The sequence below is a fragment of the Pipra filicauda genome, unplaced genomic scaffold (genome assembly GCF_003945595.2).
Source record: "Pipra filicauda isolate LSUMZ 115617 unplaced genomic scaffold, ASM394559v2 scaffold539_size335297_pilon, whole genome shotgun sequence".
In the NCBI taxonomy this organism is placed as follows: Eukaryota; Metazoa; Chordata; class Aves; order Passeriformes; family Pipridae; genus Pipra; species Pipra filicauda.
In genome coordinates, this window is record NW_024104686.1 from 34326 (window position 1) to 46451 (window position 12126).

Here is a 12126-nt window from a genome sequence, read left to right on the forward strand (position 1 = left end):
GGTGTCCCTGCCTATGGTAGGGGGTGCAACAAGATAGGTTTTAAGGCCTCTTCCAACCCAAACCAGTCTGGGATTCCCTGATTCTCTCCAGTCTCTCCATTCTCTCCATCCTACCTTCCTCCATTCCTGTTGGTTCCTCTCCGGTGTCTCAGCCACAGAAAGGATTGAAAGGATGCTGCAGTGGGATGCAACTCCAATAACAAATCACTTGTGGAGTTTGAGGTTTGGATCTCAGCTTGGATCCCTCATCTTTTTCTTTGAGCAAAGTCCGCAGCTGAGAATTGGCATCGAGTAGATTTTTTTAGAGATGTAAAACTTTTAATGTGGAACCAACAGAAACTGTAAAAATAATTCTTAAAACACTGAAAAAAAAGATTCACTTTGACTCAGAGTATTTTATTAGAGCAAACCAAACCATCTTGCTTGGTTCTGGCTGTTTTAAGTTTTCAATTGTGTTCAGCAACAATTTGAAATGAAAGGTCATTTCAGCTGAAATAATGACTCTTTCCCTGAAGCCATTTAAAAAGGATTCAGAATGGTATGAAGCTTTTGTTTTTACATAAACAATTCATTAAGATCAACATGAACCTGCAAAAAAAAAAAAGTGCCATCAATCAACATGTGTTTTTGCTTTAAAAAACAACGAAAAAAAAAAAGCCAAGAGATGTGGGTTGATTATTTTGCACCAGCCCAGATTTATGGGTGGCTGTAAATCAGCTTCCCCCTCCCAGGTTGTAAAGGAGTGATAATGCTGCTCTTGTTCAAATTCTGTATTTAGATAGCAAAGGGTCTGCTGCAAGAACTGGATATATCTGAGGGGCCAGGCTGGATCCTGCTCCCAAATTTCCATGGATAATGGGAGGAAGCAACAGAGCCAGTTCCCTTCGGAGACGGCAACTGCCAGATGACAGAACCCAAAAGAGGCCTTTTGGAGGCTTTATTTAATGAAAACAGTGCAAATGGTGAGAAATGTGGTCTCTCTTGATTCATTGCCTGGGCAGCCTTCAGCTGGGAATTAATTAATAACTTTGGGAGGTTATTTTTATAAGCCTTAAGTAGCAGGATATTATCTGGTCTGTCCCGGGGCTTCACCTCCTCGGAGCAGTAGCCAGGATGTCTGAGAGGGCTCGGAGGGCCTTGTCCCCCCTCTCAACCCATCTGGTCCCTGGATGAGCTGTGCTGGGAGTGGGCTGGTCTTTGAAGTTTGTTTGGAGTCCTGTCTAGACTCCCAAAAAATTCCTTCCTCCCCAGCTTTGCTTTTCTATTAAGCAAAGCTAAAAACTTTTTAAAACTCTTGCCTCTGAAAAAAAAAAAGTCATTTCTCATGCCAGTACCAGCTAAACTCTGGGAGACAAAAGCTTTTGGAATTCATGTGATGGCCCCAAACTACCTTTTTCTTTTTTTTTTTTTTAATAAACCCACCTTGAAGGACTTCCTTTGCAGGCAGGAATAAAATCTCTGTACCTGTATGAGGGCAACCTGTTTTCTTTGGGTTCTATATGATAAAGAAACATCAAATTTTAGAGTTTTGCTTATTGTTTTTTTTAGATAACACTCATGGTTAATCTCACAGATACTGGAGGAAGATAAGTTTTATTGCTTTAAAATGTGCACGGAAACCCACTCTATGGCATTGCTCAGTCATTGCTCATTTTGTTAAAATTTTTTCACATAGCCAGAGATATTTTGGGTTTTTTAATCATAATGAACTGAAAAATTCAGAGTCAACTGTAGTATTTTCTTTTACAGATGGCTACTGTTGATTTTCCTTTTAATGTTTTTTAGCTTTTATGTGCAGTCATTATTCCTTGAGGTTAAAGCTTTTGGTGTTTATTCTACATTTATGTTTAATCTGAGTTTCAAAGTCCTGCAAATTATGAATGCATTTCTTTCAACCCAGTTTTCTTTCCTAGAAACCTCTGTGCTGCTTGGAGCTGATCTCCAGGCTCACACTCCTTGTTGCAGTGCCCATATTCTTTTTAAAAAAAGAGGTTTTGTGAACAGGCTGTGCAGGTTTTGCTCACTTGAAGAATCGCAGAAACCACGGGGAATTTTGGTAGAGCTTTTTATCAGGCTGATCCACTGATCCAGATTTCTCAGAAGCTCTTTTTGACTTCCAGGATGTGCAGAAATCATGGTAAATTTTTGAAGTTAATTCTATTTGATATCTATTTAAAACGGCTGTGAACATTTCCTGACCCTTCACACGGACTGTGCTTGAAGCTGGCACGAATTTCATCTCAGAAATCCCATAAGAGATTTACTTTTCTTTTCCCCTTCCCTTTTTCTCCCCAGTCCAAACTTATCCCAGGTCCAAGGACAATGTTACGCCAGTGGAACACAGGATAGAGGATTCTGAAAGCCGAAAGCTCATGCAAGGCCAGTTGATTATTGTTGTTTTTAGTTTCATTTGCAAAGGTGTAAAAGGCAGCAAAGGGATTGATCCTCATCCCTGCTACCAAAGAGGATCCAAAATTTTGTGGTCACCTCTGTGCCTAAATTATTTGGAGAGAACAAGTCCCTAGTGGGGCTGCCTTATGGTGGAAATCTGATCACAGAATCCCACAATTATTTAGGCCGGAAAAGGCTCCAAAATCATCGAGTTCAGCCTGTGCCCGATTCCCATGGTGTCACCCAGCCCAGAGCACTGAGTGCCACGTCCAGTCGTTCCTTGGACACCTCCAGGGATGAGGACTCCACCACCTGGATGCTCCTGTCCCATCTGAAGGGAGGGAGAAAGGAGTTCCCGTCCACAGTGCAGGGTGGGGAACTTCTCCCCATGTTTCATACCTGACCTGTCTCCCCTGGGAATGTAACCCTGCCAGGGAATGTAACCCTGCCAGGGAAGAAATCCTTACTCCAGCATTTTCAAAATTCCCCTTTCAATTAAACTGCTTTTCTTTTCCCCAGTTGACTCCTTATCTTTCCTCCAGCTTCTCTCACACAGACTTCCCAGGTGGCAAAATCTGACTTTCCTCTTAATCTCTGAGGTCAGAACAAAAACAAGGTGACTTCTTATTTTGGGGATGACTCAGTAACTGGAGAGTTACTCAGCTGGATCTGAACTTGCCAGGGAAAAGCAGTTGAATTCGTTAACTTTGGAAAGGTGTTTTTCGTCATGGAATGGGTGGGGCCAACCCAGGGCTGCCAAGTGGGAAAGAAGTTTTGCCAGAGGGAAAATCTAATGTTTCTCCCAGGTTGGGCTCCCAGCACAGCTCAGGCAGCTTTTCACCTGTGCAGGGAGGGGGAACTCGGGGCAGGATGTGGCACAGCACCCTGGGCAGGACCAAGATCCCATTTCTCCCTCCCTACTTCCAGGGATCTTCCTCTCTGAGGAACCAGTGGACACTCTTTGTATCTTTACAGGAGATGGTACCTGGAGTCATCCTTTATATCCCCAACGCCCCTGTGAGTCCTCAGGGACCAGCTGGGCTGACCTTACTCCTGCTTAAGAAACTCCTTTTATTGTTGAGAGATACATGGAAAATGGGAGCCTGGCAAACCCAAAACAAGAAGGGGTGGGATAAACCCTACACTTAAGGATAAACAATTCAAACTTTATTTTTACAAAATAGGACCATTTAAATAAGAATATTTTCATCTTGAAAATTTACAGCATTGAGATTTGTGAGAAAGATTGATTTATTTTCGATTATTTTTGTAAATAACTCCTATAGGTTTGTAGTCTGGCTTATTAAACCAATTCTGTCTGGTTTGATCTTGTAAAAAAAGAAATACAGTAGTAGTAGGACACATTTGTAGTTAAAACAACTGTTTTATGTCTTGCTTTTGGGTAAAATAGAGAGTTTATTAGATGTGTTGTATTTCTGCTTATCTGGTGTGTCAGAGGCAGGGAGTTGTATTTTTGGGTGCATGTAGAGCATGAATTTTCCTTAGGACTGTTTTCCAAATTGCTTTTAAAGAGGTCTCAGAGGTAAATGGGGGGTCCAGCTTTAGCCTGGACTTCCCGGGGGTGGGATTTGGCTCCTCTTTCCCTGCCCTGTGCAGTTTGGTGTCTCAGTGACTGTGGAAGAAGATCCTCCTGCAGCAGCTGCTGACTCAGGGAATCGTGGAACCTGCTCTCAGCGTTGTGCTGATGTGGTGTTCCAGTCATTAAACACAAAGGATTTGGGATAGCAAACACATGGGCCGGAATCTGGAATCTTCCCTGGGTGTCAGAGACAATCTCCCTGACATGGAGCGCCCCGGGCTGTTGTGTCAGGTGATGTCACCACCCGGTGACATGATGGGCTGTGACAGCCAGCCCCAGGGAGGCACATGCCAGAGGGGAAGCTTGGGAGGGGGAGCTGGATTGATCCCATTCCTCTCTCTTGGGTGAACTGTGCATGGAAAAGTCTTGGCCAGCGATTTCTGCTGAAAGCTGTGTGGGATCCCAGCCCTGGAGCTCTCTGGGAGCTGCTGTTGCTGTGGGTCACTGAAAGGTATTTTTGGACATATTTTCATCTAAAAGAGCAGTTCTTCTGGAAGAGACATGTGAGATGGGGGTGACACTTGTTCACACAAGCACACATCAAAAATCTGTTGTGGCTTTGCCAGGAACTTGGCACTTTGTGCAGTGTCCAAGGTCCAACAAGCAGACCTTGGTTGCTGCTTCATGGAAACACTGGAGGATTAAGAAAAGTGACAGCAGAAGTGTCACACTGCTTGTGGACTAAACTCTTTCACCCAGACTTTGTTGCTGGTGCCTGTGTAACCTGTACCTTTAGCCTGGAGGAAAGGAGGCTCAGGGGGAACCTCTCACCCTCTGCAACTCCCTGAGAGGAGAGTGGAGCCAGCTGGGGGTCGGGCTCTGCTCCCAGGGAACAAGGGACAGGATGAGAGGAAACGTCCTCAAGCTGTGCTGGAGAGGGTCAGATTGGACATGAGGAGGAATTTCTTCCTGGAAAGGGTGTTCAGGCATTGGAAGGGGCTGCCCAGGGAGGTGGTGGAGTCCCCATCCCTGGAGGTGTCCAAGGAACGACTGGACGTGGCACTCAGTGCTCTGGGCTGGGTGACGAGGTAGGGATCAGGCACAGGTTGGACTCCATGATCCTGGAGGGCTTTTCCAACCTTAATTATTCTATGATTCTATAATAAAATGATGCACAGAAGGTAGAAATCAGATGAAAATGTAGATGGGAAGGAGCCTCTGGAGGTCACCTCACCTGACCTCCTGTCAAGGCTGACTTCAGAGTGGTCTCAAGTGGCCCATGAGTGGTTCTGTCTGGTGTAAAAAAAGGTGGAGGTGCTCCAGCCTCTCTGGGCCCCTGTTCAGCCATTCCTGACAGAAAAGATATCCCATTCAACTGCTGAGGAAAAGTGACCTTATGGTTTAAGGGCTGACTCCAGGGATTCCCATAATTCCTCATACAAAGGCATCCACCCTGTGACCTGGGTAAGGGTCTTGATTTTCCTGTGCCTCTCTGGTGCATCTGCAAACATGATGACAACACTTCATTCCTTTCTTTGTACCATCCATTAAGCTGCAAGTTTGGGAATTGTGTGTTAATGTGTTCAGACAGTGGCTGGGGCTTCAGCAGGGATCCTCAGGTAGGACTCTGATGTGAAGTGACAGCAAAGAGCCCACAAGACAAAAAGCTGCACAAATATTTCTGAGATGATCTGAAAATACCCCGAGTTGTTCACAAGGTAAATGTCAAATACCTCAACTGCATGTTCTAAATGAACCAAGTTGCTCCTGCTATAGACGTCTAAATATCTTCCTTTTTTTTATCTGCGAAGTTTCATCTCACTGGTGATTATTAGGAGTGTTAATCCTTCTTACTTCCCCTTGCAGCTTTTTAAGGAAGCTGGTGTTCAGGCAAGGAGGGAAAAGATGCAGTGGGCTTCAGGTTATTGGGAATACAATAGTATGGAAGTGGTTTTGCTTTATATAGGGAACTGCTAATTGGGTGTTAGGGGCTGCTAACTTTATAGTCTTGTAAAACTGCTGCAACTGAAGCTGCCACTTGTATAAAGTCTCCAGGGGGAAAGGCAAGTTTTCATGTCACTCCATGGAAAAGGTTAAGAAACAAACAGAAAGAACAGTTGTTTTGGTGTTTGTGCTTCAGCAATTCACTGGTCTGTGATTTAAACAGGATTTCAGGCAACCTTGTGGTGTTTCCAAACTGGTTGTAAGTGCTCATTCTGAAACAGCAGAACAAATTTTAAAATGCCATGGACTTAATTTGCATGTGACCAGACCAACTCAAGGTTCCCATTCCCTCTCCCTGTTTTCAGAGAGCCAGGAAGTTGAAATTCTCCAGAAAGGTTATTCCAGCAGAACCTAGAGTTTGTATTGTGGGCACAGACATGGGTTCTTCCAGAAGAGGCTGTTTCACAGAATCATGGAATCCTGGAATGGTTTGGGTTGAAAGGGACCTCAAAGCCCATCTCATTCCACCTCCTGCCATGGGCAGGGACACCTTCCACTAGCCCAGGTTGCTCCAAGCCCTGTCCAACTTGGCCTTGGACACTTCCAGGGATGGGGAATCCACATCCACAACAATCTATGTGTCTGCCTGGAGCACCCATTTTACTCATTAGTTGATTCCCAGTGAACTGTCATTCCCAGGAGAGGGCACAGTGGAAGTTCTGCTTGGAAATGCTGTTTCTCATCCTGTCTGGATCCAGTTACTGATGTAAAACAGTGTCAATATTTTCTACCCTCAGAGGTAGAAAGAGCCTGTTGTTTTAAATACAGACCACTCATAGTTTCCCCTCCTTTTTTCTTGCATAAATAACAGGAATAACAGTGAAAGGGTCTTGAGGGTTTTTAGAAATCAGATCTCTCTGAGAAAAAAAAGCATCATTTCCTTAACTTCTGAGATGTGTTAAGAGTGTATAAATCTGTGTATTGGGCCTTGAGGGACTGCACTGCTGGACTTGTGCAGGTGCACACGGTAGGAAAAGCAATAAAACACCCGAAGTGCTCGGTACTCTGGATTTATTCAGATCTATTGCTGTGTTTTCGTGGATGGAAAGTGCACCACCAAAGATGACCCACCTCCTTGGAATTGAAGGAATGAAGGGCAGTGTGTTTTGTGCGTGCACAAAATGTGAGGTTAAGAATAAACCATTCCTAGGTTTAACCTTCATTTTTTTTCTGAGATAGACCCTGAAGGTGTCATTTTTATAAATAAGGCAGTGTTGTTAGAGGTGTTGAGTGCTTCCCTCTCACTCTGCTTCCAGGGACACTGTGGTTTGATATGGAGTGGCTGATCTTTGCAGCCCTGGAAATGTGATCCAGGTGAATCTCGGTGATTTATGGCCTTGAAGTGACACTGCCAAGTGTCTTACGCTCAGAAAGAGAGAAAATGCCTTTAGAAAATGGGTGTGAGGTGACCAGTGCTCCCCAGGTGACAAATGTCTGTGTGTCCCCTTGCATTTGAGAAATTAGGAACAACTAAATGGTGCTTTGTGTGGTGGTAAAATGGTTTTGTGCATTTTTGGGGGAACTCCCCAAACCATGTGCTGCTTCTGGGCACTGTCCTTGATCCTGGCTCAGGTGTAACCCCCCATTCCAGAGCTGTGGAGGAATGATGCCATGAGCAGATCTCACATCTGTATGGATGGTCCTTCCAGCCCCTCACATCTATCTGGCACAGCACACCGGAGGGAGGAGGGAGGTTTCCTATCCAAGCTGGAGGTGAAACTGTGCTTTTCCCTTGGTTATCCAAGGATTCCAGTGGGACTGGGAGTTAGGCTCTGCATGACTTAGGTTAGCAGAGCCAGTTTGCCTGCAGCACAAAGTGGAGACAGAGTCTTGACTGGCTCAGGAAGGGTCAAACATCCTGGTCAGGCTGAGTTCCTGGAGCCTCCTGAGCTCCAAATCCCTCTGGAGCTGAGGGAAATTTTCTCTCCATCAGTTCTGCAGGCAATGATAACTTTCTCATCAGAGCCCTCAGCCTCCTTCCCCATCTCTTCCCTGCCTCAGAAGTGCCACTCCTTGGCCTCGTGCCAGATGTCCCGGGAGAAGGAGGGGGGAAATCCCACTAAATGATGCTGGAATTATTCTTAGTCGGGAAGGAAATGAGTGATTAAGTGTACACGGGACTCACGAGTGGCCAACACATTATCAGTGCTGGTATTCCAACTATGTCCAGCACATGGATGGGGAGAGAGAAAGTATTTCCTGATATCTGGCTCTGCCTTTCTTCTGGGCTGATCCAGAGATAAGGGCCGTGCTCTGAGGGATCCCTGGGTGGGAGATACTAAGATTGATTAGGTCTAGGACTGAGGGAAGAGGTCAGAGACTCGCAGTACAAAGCTAAACTTCAACTTTGATAGCTCTCAGGCTATGCTTTTATGTTTCTCCTCCTCAAAAATAGCTTTTATATCTACAAAGAGATATTTAACTCCTTAAGAAAAGCCTATTTGCAAATTCAAGCTGGAAACTCCCCCCCCCCCAGTAACTGTGCTGATGCTTTACCTACAAATCTTATGGCTTTGTCATGACATTTAGTGACACTTGAATGTCAGCTAAACCACCAAGGTGATGAGCATCTCACAAAGATCTCCTGGTAATGGTGGAATGACAGATTTCCTCTATATTTTTATTTATTTCAAACATTGAACAGAGATAGTTATGTGTTTAAATAATTTAAAGTAAATAATCATTTTAAATAAATTAAACTATGAGGGCCTGTATAAAGATGGGAAAATGGCTCTTCCAGGTCAGTCCTCCAAGTCTTGGGCAATAAAGTGAGTAGATAATTAGTGAGCTCTATTAAGGAATTAATGTGTTTAGTGGAGTTCAGACTTCCTGAGCATTCCCACAGGAATTCTGTGTTGCCATTGTCCAGATGTGTTGTTCTCAGTCCTGCGTGAGCTGGTGATGGCAAAGCCTGGGTTTTACCAAGTGCTTTTTAACTGACTTTAGGTTTGAATTCACAATTCCAAAAGTAGGTTTGAAGACCGGAGGAGATTTCATAAGTTGACCTGTACATCACTGAGAGACAGTGGAAAACCACTGCCAGCACTGCCCAGATGATATCTCTGGGCTTTTATGGATTTTCTGATACCGAATCCAAGTGTGTTGAGCTGGTTTGTGGTTCCTCAGGACACAGCCTGTGGTGCCAACATGTCTTGCAGGAATAGTTGTGCCTGATGCAAGCTTTGGCTCCATCTCAGGCTGCACTTCTGAGACATCTAAACCATTGTCAGAATTGACAGGAACCTTTCCTTTGATTTTTGAATGAATAATTCTTAGCAACTCATCAGCAAACCATACTTGTAGTACACAGGAGGCTCTGAGCTGAATTCATATTGTTGTCATATCTGTCTAGGGAAAGGTTTGATGAAGAGGATCCAAGAAAGTCTATTGGAGAGGAGGAAGTAGTCTACAGCTAATGAGGTTTGGAATCCAGAGCTTTAAATGTGTGTACTGAGTGATGGGAAGTGCCTTCTGTGGACGGGCATGGCTGGAAATGAGGAAAATTACTTTACCAGTGCGAATAATTTCCTGCTGTGCTGCTTATTTTAATATTGTGGAATACTAGGGAGAGTCCTCTACTGTCACTGAAAAGTACCAGGTGATTTGGGAACATTTCTGTGTCCATGGAGCCGAGTTTCCATGGCACAGACACTGCTAATTGCAGTACTTGGAAGCAGGAGTTCCCTCTGGAATACCTGTTCTGGCAGCCCTGGGAATGCCATCACATCTTGCTTTGGCATCATTTGGTCTCTTGTGGTTTTGTTTGCTTTGCATCTCACGTGCCTGTTTATTTCCCAGAGCTGTGTAGTTGTTTATCTGGATCATCGGGAATATCCAATCTGTTGACATGTAAATACAGCAGCTGTTATTTGTAGGGCTTTTGTGGTCGGTGATCTACAAGTTATTAGAGGTGATAATCTGTGCTGTTGTGTTGCAGTGCTCATTGCTCACATGTGTAAACTAGATTTATGTGGGTTTCATGGGTCTTATAGATTTAAAAACCCAGTAGAGAATAGTAATCAAATGATACCTGGTCTAGTGGAAGGTGTCCCTGCCTATGGCAGGGATTTGGAGCTGGATGAGCTTTAAGGTCCCTTCCATCCACCCCATTCTATGATTCCATAATGCAAATAAAACCCAAGTGATCAGATCCCTGACCTGATGCTACTGGAGTTCTGCTCACAAGCAAATGTCACCTGGGAAGGTAATATCTGGGAATATATATCCTTGTGGAATGCAGCAGTCATTTGACTGGAAGTGGTTTGGGATGCTGTTTCCCAATCCTGAACCCCAACTCATGGTCCCTTCTGGAGTGGTGGCTGTGGCTCTACTGGGCTTCTGCAGGGAGACGCTGGGAAAGGTGAATCACTTTGACAGAATTCGCTGATAGAATCCTTAGTTTTTGCTGTCCTGCAGCAATCTCTGAAAACAGGGGTACGAATGAGAAGCCCTCGAGTTGAGGTCAGGCCTGCAGAGCAAGGACCAAGCGCTGAATTGCGCTGCTGAAGCCAAGTTTTGTAGGCAGCTTCTCAGCTTTTCCCTTTCATCCATTATCTTTCCCTCGGGGAGATGACTCAGGGAGGTGGATGTTGCTGATGTGAATCAGGTTTGTGGGACCGGGCCCGCAGAGCTGTGTTTGCAGGGCTGTTAAATCCCGGGATCGTTTTGTGGAGCAGCGTTAAGGATCACGTTGTTGCAACATGTTAAATTGCTTTAAATATAATCAGCCTTCACATCATGCCTCGGGTTGATCATTGCCATATTTGTAAAAGCAGAGCTGAAGACATTTTCTTGGCACGTCCCAAACTCCATCGCACAGCCCGTAACACGATCCCGGATTGGAAGGGCTTTAGGACTTTGAGGGAAATGAACCCTTGGAGCCTCAGCACGGGGCTGAAATGGGCAGGGATGTAAAGACTCTTAAAGCAATCTCATGCAGTAATTGCACTTTGTTGAACTAGGTTTAGGCGATTTGATTTCTCAGACCTTTCAGGTTCCATTCTGATTATTTCAGTGACACAGCAGAGATAACACTAAGTGGCTGCAGTTTACTTTTGCTGTTAAACTCTGCATTTAAAGAGAGCTCACAGGTATGCATTTGTTTTTTTTAACACTTGGCATAGCCAAAAATGCACAGCCTTGATAAAGACAGGATGGCTGAGGTGGCTGTTCATTCTCCAGGTTTCTGTATTTGTTTTTCATCCATCCCTGGCAGATCCTGCAAAGGGAGAGCTCCAGCTGGCTTGGGAAGTTCAGCTGTAAAAGAAAAGGTCTGAGGTGAATACACAAGATTATTGTGCTTGAAAACCTCAAATCTCATTTGTCAGCTAAACACAGTATTAGAATTAAACTATAAAAAATATTGAAAGATAAATATTTCAGCAATATCACTCCACTGAGGGAACCTTTCAAATCCCTCCATTATTGAACACCACCAATAGGTATTTATAAAATGCCACGTGGATTTAAACAATGAACTCAGTCATTCCATGAGGAGCTTCTGGGATCCCATTGTTCCCAGCCATGACATTATTTTGTAGGTAACTATCAAGTTTCAAAGCTATTAAAGGTTATTCAGCCCCCTCTTCCCTCCCCTCTGCAATTCTCTCAGCAAGTTTGTGCCACTCCACAGTCCCTCTTGATTAGACTCTGTTGAGAAATGTGGAGGTGAATGATCTTTTTGTGTTCCTGGCCACTGGGATGCAGGAGTTGGGAAAGCAGGAATGAAGGCTGATATTGCCCCAGCGGGTTGTTGTTAACTTTCTGAATTCCTGGCTTAGGACAGCGTGGGTTCAGCAGATCCTTTGTGTTTGCTTCTCCTTGGAACTTTGGGATGGAGCCTCTTCCCTGCCTGGGTGAGAGGGCACTTCTGTAGGAATTCTTCTGGCTGCTCGAGCTGCAGCCACTCAGACAGGAGAGTTTCGGATTCCAACCAGTTTAATGTTATTTTTTCCCCTCCTGAAACACATAACAGGATCTTAAAAGGCAGCTTTTTGGTGAGGTCTCAGGCCTTGATTCGAGACTCAGATTAGCAGGTAGATGATGAGCACAGAGGTCTGTATAGGAGGGCACCAACATTTCTAAACTAAATTACAGAAGAGGGAAAGAAAATTGAGATTATATTGTAGTCTTACTAATACCTTTAGAAATGCCTAAAAGTGATACATATAAACTATAAATAAACATCAGCT

At 44.5% G+C, this 12126-nt stretch overlaps 1 protein-coding gene across 1 annotated transcript in view; it reads left to right on the forward strand.

The window, feature by feature from the left end:
- The first annotated feature begins 4340 nt into the window (after nt 1-4340).
- The window catches only part of ROR1 (receptor tyrosine kinase like orphan receptor 1), an 88273-nt gene continuing 80487 nt past the window's right edge, over nt 4341-12126 (forward strand). Inside the window, exons 1-2 of the mRNA XM_027747954.2 lie at nt 4341-4442; nt 9288-9355. The gene's annotated coding sequence lies outside the window, so the exon portion shown is untranslated. The remainder of the gene's footprint in view (nt 4443-9287; nt 9356-12126) is intronic.